At 50.9% G+C, this 6,937-nt stretch overlaps 1 long non-coding RNA gene across 3 annotated transcripts; it reads left to right on the top strand.

The window, feature by feature from the left end:
* Positions 1-599: 599 nt before the first annotated feature.
* Positions 600-5,882, top strand: LOC100714023 (uncharacterized). 3 transcript variants are annotated; one of them, XR_010040836.1, is made up of 5 exons: positions 600-1,163; positions 1,272-1,392; positions 2,531-2,699; positions 3,827-3,898; positions 5,532-5,882. It is a non-coding gene; the product is annotated as an uncharacterized LOC100714023 (long non-coding RNA). The 3 variants fall into 3 exon arrangements; XR_010040835.1 differs by having other exon boundaries at positions 607-1,163; positions 1,346-1,392; XR_010040834.1 differs by lacking the exon at positions 1,272-1,392 and having other exon boundaries at positions 617-1,163.
* The last annotated feature ends 1,055 nt before the right edge of the window (positions 5,883-6,937 follow it).

Genomic DNA, 6,937 nt, shown 5'->3' with positions numbered 1-6,937 from the left:
GGCCTGCAGCTGTGTTTGTGAAGTGATCCAGTTACCCTGCAGCCAGGGGCCTGGGTGCTGAGGCTGGTGGGCCCAGTCCTGCCCTTCACGGCTGCCCGGGACTCAGGCCTTGGGTTTTGAACCTGTGTAGGATTCCAGGTGACAAATGCTTGCAGGTCAGGCTAGTCCACAGCGATGCAGAGACCTGTCGAGGACCAGGCCTGCTTTGCTTTCCAACAAAATGAGACAGTGTTTCGTTGTCCCATGGGGGAGGTGTGCCATGGGCACCTGGGGTTCAGATTATGCCTCTACGGTTCCCTGGCTGTGTGTCCTCCACAGTCCTCCCTGGAGCATGCAGGCCATCAGTGTGTTTCCTGTGGCTGCCATTTCAGGTCACCCTCACTGAGCTTGAAACAACACATTCTTCACTTGTGGCACTCAGGAATCCCCAGAGGTGTCAGAGGGGCTGCATTCCTTTGCAGGCTCTGTGTGTCTGTCCTTTTTCTAGCTTTTAGAGGCCCTTGCGTTTCTTGGCTCGTGTGACTCCAGACTCTGCTTCCATCCTCACATGTCTTGACTGCCTGTCACACTCCTCCTTGTCTTATGAGGACCTCATGATGACATTGGGCCGACCATGGAATCAGAGCAGGGGGCATTATTTGTCTACTGCATTGTATCCATGACGGCCAAAGAGTCACACTTTCCTCCCACTCATAATATAGTCCCCTCACGTCATGGTCCCTGAGAACCTTAGTCCACTACAGCATCAACTCATCATCTATATCCCCTCAGTGAGTGAGGACTCCACAGCGAACTATAGGCCAGCGCCAGCACTGCAATTGTGCCTAGTGCCCAGTGAAGTGCATCTTCCAGGCGTGGCACCGCGAAGTGCTGCAGGCCGCCGAGGTCTTTCCTCTCAAGGTGGTCTGCTGACTGCATGACTTTCCTTTGCTGCAGCAGCTCCTTCTCTAGGATGTGTGACACTGTCTGCTGTTGCATCAGGCCCATTCTTCAGGCTAAGGTACCTTCCTTTTCTGAGTTGCTGGTGTCATCGAGACGGTCATGACCTTCTGGTTGCTATTTTTCTATTGCAGGAGCAAGCCAGAGCCAAAAAGGAAACACCCCCTGAGTCCCCCACTCCTCATTCAGCTGAGGAGAGGCAGCCTTCCAGCCCCATCTATGAGGTGGGTGTTTTTGTTTGGTTCGTGAAGGAGTCTTGAACCTTTTGCAGTGCCCGTGTGGATGTTTGATGTGCTGTGCTCTGTGCCCACACTGGGCTTGTGGTGTGGCAGGGTTCAGGGATGGCATCCTTGGAGTGAGGCATCCTCCCCGTTGCCCTTCTTTACCTTTCTGCACCTCCCTGCAGTCAGACTGCCAGCTGAGGAGTGGGTCACTGTCTCCCTACAGCCCTGGGTAAGTCGCTGGATGCCAAATGCTCAGTCACATTGGTTTTGTTGGTCTTCTTTCACAAGCCTGTGTGTGTTGAGCTGGCTGCACTTCTTTATGGGAACCAGCCTCCTTTGGCACTGAGGCGCCACCACCAGTGTCACTCCTGTGGCTCTGATGGTGTGTTCCCAGACACCTCCCTTCTGTGCCACATTGGTGCCTCTCACAGACCTGCGATCTTGCTTTGTCCCTCAGATGCTAACCTGCCTGACAGCTCCTGGCTCCCCCTCCACTGTGGCCCTTGTCCTGTTTCCTGTTTCCCCCATAGCCACTCTGGGCTGCACATTTACTCTTTTATCTAAATAGCACTTTGTGTCAGTGAATTGCAACTGCTGAGGACTCAAGACACAGGGAGGTTACAGACCCGTGAAAGCTATGGAGATGCACAGGGCCGGGCCTGGGTATTCCTGGTCTTACTCCCAAATCCAGAGAAAGCCAGGCCTCCCAGCAGCATCCTGCAAGTGCCATTCCTGACCACTTGCCTTGTTTTTTGTGACCCACAGAGGGCACCTGGTCAGAAACATTGGAGCCAATGTTAATGTGTGCTTCAGGATGCCTGTTAGAACTCAGAAGTCATATGGTTTTTTTTTATTTAAAAAATTTTTTAGTCACGCAGTTTTAAATTATAAGGTGTGTATTTTCTCTGAGTACCTTTGTCTTTGAACATGGTTCTTTTGGTGGTTCCCTTGCCTCACTCTGTGCGGAGGATTTGGTTAGAAGACAAGAAGCTGCTGGCTGGTGCTGATAGGCAGCACTGGACAGGACAGAAACCTGAGACCTAAAATACAAACAGGCTAATTTGAACTCAGGATGGAATGACTCGAGCCCTGGGGATGCAGTTTGGGGAGTGTATGGTTCCTGGTGAGGAGAGTGGACTTCAGTCCCTTCAGGATTTGGGAGTGTTGGGGGTAATAAGGACTGGGGCTCCCTGGATGAGAGGTCAGTCAGGACTTTGAACTGATGCCTTCCTGACTAGTGTCCTTTTCCTCAATCCCAGCCGAAGCTAGGAAATAAGTCCCCATGTCTTAGGTGGCATTGACAGTGTAGCTGTAAACTTTGTAGGTGCCAGCCAGGCCACAGGATATGTCCATTTGTTCCTTTTCAGGATGCAGCCTCCTTGAACGCAGAGGTCCTGCAAGTGAAAGTGAGCCCTAGCATGTGTACAGTGCAGAGGCCACAAACTACCTTCCCACAGGCCAGCAGTTAGCAGAGCCTGGGCTATGATCCGGAAGCCATCTAGGACACCACCAAACCCTCTGGCCACTATCAAGCAGGTACTGTGCCCACACTCCCATGCCCTTCCTGGGAATGGGGCTCTCTGAGAGATCCCACCCAGCATTATTCCCCATGAAGAATGTGTTCAGGGTTCCTGTCTGCTCACACCCCCCACCCCCGAACTCTTTGTTTCCCTGTTAGAATGGCCCTAGGCACAGTGGTCTCCAGTGGCAGCAGTGGTCCTGGGAAGGTCCCTGGTATTCTGGGATACAGGGAACCTGGGGATAGGTCTGGAGTCAGGAAACGGGCTTCTGTTACTGTGGCATTTCCTCTGGACATCAAGCACCTGTCTGCTGCAGGACAACCTTAAAGGTGACATTTTCTGCGGCTTGAAGATGGTGCAGGTGTTTCACTTAGGTCAGTGTGGTGAACCTATAGCATGCCTGCTGCAGTGGGTATGCGCAGAGCCCTCTCTGTTGGCTCACAATCCAAGTCCCGCCAGAAACCCAGCGTTGAATTAGGTTATTTTTGTAAACTAAAACCTCGGTATTCAGGTTTAATTACAGCATTATCACTTTGTGATACATAAGTGGGTTTTGTGTTACAGTTTGAGTAGTTAGTTGGTCTCCAAAAGGTTTTCTGCCCCTGATCTAGGTGAACACTGCAGTTTTGCTTATTGTCCTTTAATACTGAGGTTTCCTGTAGTACGCCAGGTCCAGCACAGACCCCTTATCCCACATGGAGCAATGTGGTAATGTGGTCGGTATGGAGGGCAGGAGCCACTTGGGCTGAGAACCCACGTGACGGGGGGGGAGGCCTCTTACCTTGACAGCGTCACAGGCATTGATTGCCCTGTCCCTTCTCTTATTCACTTCCCTGATGATGCTAGATATTTTGCATTTTAAAAGTTATACTCTCAAAATGGTCATGAGAGCCATGTTCCCTGGGTGATGGCAGAGCTGGGAGTCCATGGACTTGCTCTTGAAAGCTGGAGTCTTCTCTTGAGTTTCCAGGAGGTGCCTCCTTTCCTCTCTCCTGCTGCCCTCAGAGTGGAGCTCACTCACTGAGATTTTTTGCTAGCAAGTGCTCTGCCCCAAATCTTGGGAATCATTGTGTGAAAAGCAGTTACAGTGGGGAGGTACAGGTGGGTACCAGCTGCTGCTCAACTGTCCCCATTTCCTTTCAGAAGAGAACACCTATGACGAGTATGAGAACGACCTGGGCATCACAGCCATCGCACTTTAGGACTACCAGGCTGGTGAGGCGCCTGAGCAACTTCCTGCCCTTTGTTCCTGCCAGCTCAGCCCCTAAGAATCTGACTTTTCCAGTGATGCTGCAGTTTCTATTTTGAAATAGTTTCAGTTACAGAAAAACTCCCAGTACAGTGACAAGGACTCTCATGTCTCAACCAGGTCCTAATTTTCTGCATGTGTGCATGTACAAACTCATGCACTTAACCACTTCAATTACATTTATTCTCAGATCCATCGGGGACCTGCAAGGTCCCCATTGCCCCTAAAAACCCCATTTGATGTGATGGCACGTACCTGAAATCCTGGCTATTTGGGAGACCAAAACAGGGGAATGCAAATTTGAACCCTGTCTGGGTGAATTAGCAAAACCCTGTCTCCAAAGAAATAGATGTGTTGGGGATGTAGCTCTGTGAAACGCCTGCAGGTGGCCCCCATTCCCTCCCTAGTATTACAAAAATACAGAAAACAAAACTCGAAAACTGCACTGTGCATGTCTAGGACATCCAGGGTCTCATATGAGTACTTCCAGCACTCTCCACCCTCTGGGAGGTCACTTGTGCACATGACACACCCCTCGGCGTTGGTCCTGTTTGGCCCTGTTCCTGGGCCGTGTCCTTCCACAGTTGGCCAGGGCCCAGCAGAGTTGGTGCTCGCATGGTAGGAAGGCCACAGATACAATTCGGTGCCTCCCTGTGCTGAGTTGTCTTTTTTGTGGTACCCAGGATCGAACTCCTGACCTTGTACTTGCCAAGCAGGTGCTTACACCACTGAGATAAATCCCTGCCCTACCCTGTATGTTATTTCTGTGGCATTGGTCACTATCACCTGCCAATCCACACCACTCCAGTAGCAGTTGATGACTGCGAGGCGCTATGGTGAGCCCCCCAGGTCCTGTCTTCTCTCAGCCTCACTTGGCCTTCCCTGACAGTAGCTTCCCAGTTCCTCCTCCCCGCTGAGTGGGGGCGGTCAAAGGCAGAGCGTGGCCTTTCTGCACCTGCTATTATTTATTCCCCTATCTATACATTTCTCTTGCTTTTTTTTTCTTTTGAGGCAGGGTCTCTATTCAAGTGATAAAACCTTTTTATCACCTGAAATAGAGTTGATGCTGGCTTTAAACTCACTATGTAGCCCTTGAACTTGTGCCATGTGATCCTCCTGTGTAAGCCTCCCGACTGCTAGGATTACAAATGTGCACCACCATGCCCAGCAGCACACATGTTTCTATTTATTCTTCAATGGGTTCTCTGATATTTTGGCATCTGTACATATGTTTGAGTTCATCCCGTGACCTGTGTTCCAGCCCGTCACCTGGGCTTCTTTCTAGACCCCTTCCTGTGTTCAGAACCACCCACCCTGACCACCCCTCCTACATGTCCTCGTCCCCCTGTGCCCTGTCAGTGGTGGCACCCTTCCCTCACTCCCCCAGTGAAGGTGGGAAGGAAGGCGAGTTCCCACCCATCCTGGCCATTTCTCAAAAACAGTGTCTGGCCAGGGTGGATGTTTTTGGAAGACGCCGCTCACATTTGTGCATCCCAGCCTTACACGGGCTGTGGCTGCCTCCTTCTTCTTGCTGCATGCTCCTCCCAGCCCCCCTGGAAATGTTTTCCATTTGTGTCTGTCTCTTTGCTTTTTTCCCAGCGCGTGGTGACGAAATCTCCTTTGACCCTGATGACATCATCAGCAACATAGAAATGATGCATGAGGAAGGCTGGCAGCGCAGCGTGTGCAAGCGCCTGTACGGGCTCTTCCCGGCCAACTATGTGGAGATGTGGCAGTAGGCGGCCCGCCTGCCCTGCGGGCCTGTACAGAATCACACTTCAGATCATGCCTTTGCTGGTTTGGGGTTTTGGGTTTGTATTTTTTGTTCTGTTTTCTGAGGGTGAGGAGGGAAATATACATATTGATTTTATATTTAATACTTCTACTGATGCTTTTGAAAATGTTGATGCCACAGAATGTGCTAATAAATTGTAATCATGTTCCCTAGGAGGACTTTGGTGATTGTTTTTGAACTTTTTTTTTTTTTTGCCAAATTGCCTTGTCATGTGTAGCCACTTCAGGTACCTGTGGCTCTCCTGAGGTCAGCAGTGCATGTTGTCTGTATGTTTGTCATGACTGTTGGGTCTCCCAGGACTGATGTCCATGTCTGCAGCTCTGGGAGTGGCTGACTACATAAGCTCTGTGGGGCAGCAGTGTTCGGAAGTGGAGGGAAGACCCGGGTCAAGAGTAAGACTGGTGGGAACCCCTGGAGGGGTGCTGGCTCCCCTGTCAGGTGGGACACCCCCACATCTCATCCCATGTGACCCAAGGTTGTGCGAGGCTTTCTCCTGTGCCCCTGTCTTATCCCTATCTCCATGGCTCTCCTGACCCCTGACTCCTGCCCTGCTAGGTGTCACCACGTCCTTCCATTGTTCCCTCACTGCTTGTCTTACACACTGGCCCACAGTGAAGGGCCCTGGGCTTAGAGGTGAGCTTAAAGCTAGTGTTGGGCCTGGGTGCCACCCAGGGCTGCTCCCATGGCTGTCTGCTCATGCAGGGGGGGTGACATGTGTGTCTGGATGGCCCCCAGTTGGGGGAGGCAGGTACTTGCTGTGGACTGCCAGAAGGACGCCCTCATCAGGGGGTTGTGCATTTTGCCAAAATCTCGTGTTTAGTTATTAAAATGTGATTGAGTTGGCTAAAATACGACTGGGAACAAGCAAGTGTTCCTTCCCGTTGTGCCACGGTGGTCTCTTTAAGCCACTCTGTCCATACTGCCTGCTACTTGCAGGGGGAATACCTGTCCTTCCTGAGACACCAGGGCCAGTCTTGTTGGTGCACATGATTGGGGGACAGATCCACGGAAATGTTATGACTGTTGGGGACACTTGGCGGTCCTGATGTGCATGTTTTCTCTCTGGAAGTGATTTCTGCAGTCTTGCTTTTCCCACTATTAGGTTGGGTTTTACATACAACTTACTGTATCTGGATTTCTGTAGTATACCTCATACGTATGATTTTTAAAAAATCAAATATTCTGAATAAACCTTTTTTTTTCTTTTTTT

The sequence above is a fragment of the Cavia porcellus genome, unplaced genomic scaffold (genome assembly GCF_034190915.1).
Source record: "Cavia porcellus strain 051 isolate PalLab524CR breed Dunkin Hartley unplaced genomic scaffold, mCavPor4.1 scaffold_18, whole genome shotgun sequence".
In the NCBI taxonomy this organism is placed as follows: domain Eukaryota; kingdom Metazoa; phylum Chordata; class Mammalia; order Rodentia; family Caviidae; genus Cavia; species Cavia porcellus.
The sequence above is the reverse complement of the archived record's forward strand: the minus strand, read 5'-3'. Positions and strand labels throughout refer to the sequence as shown.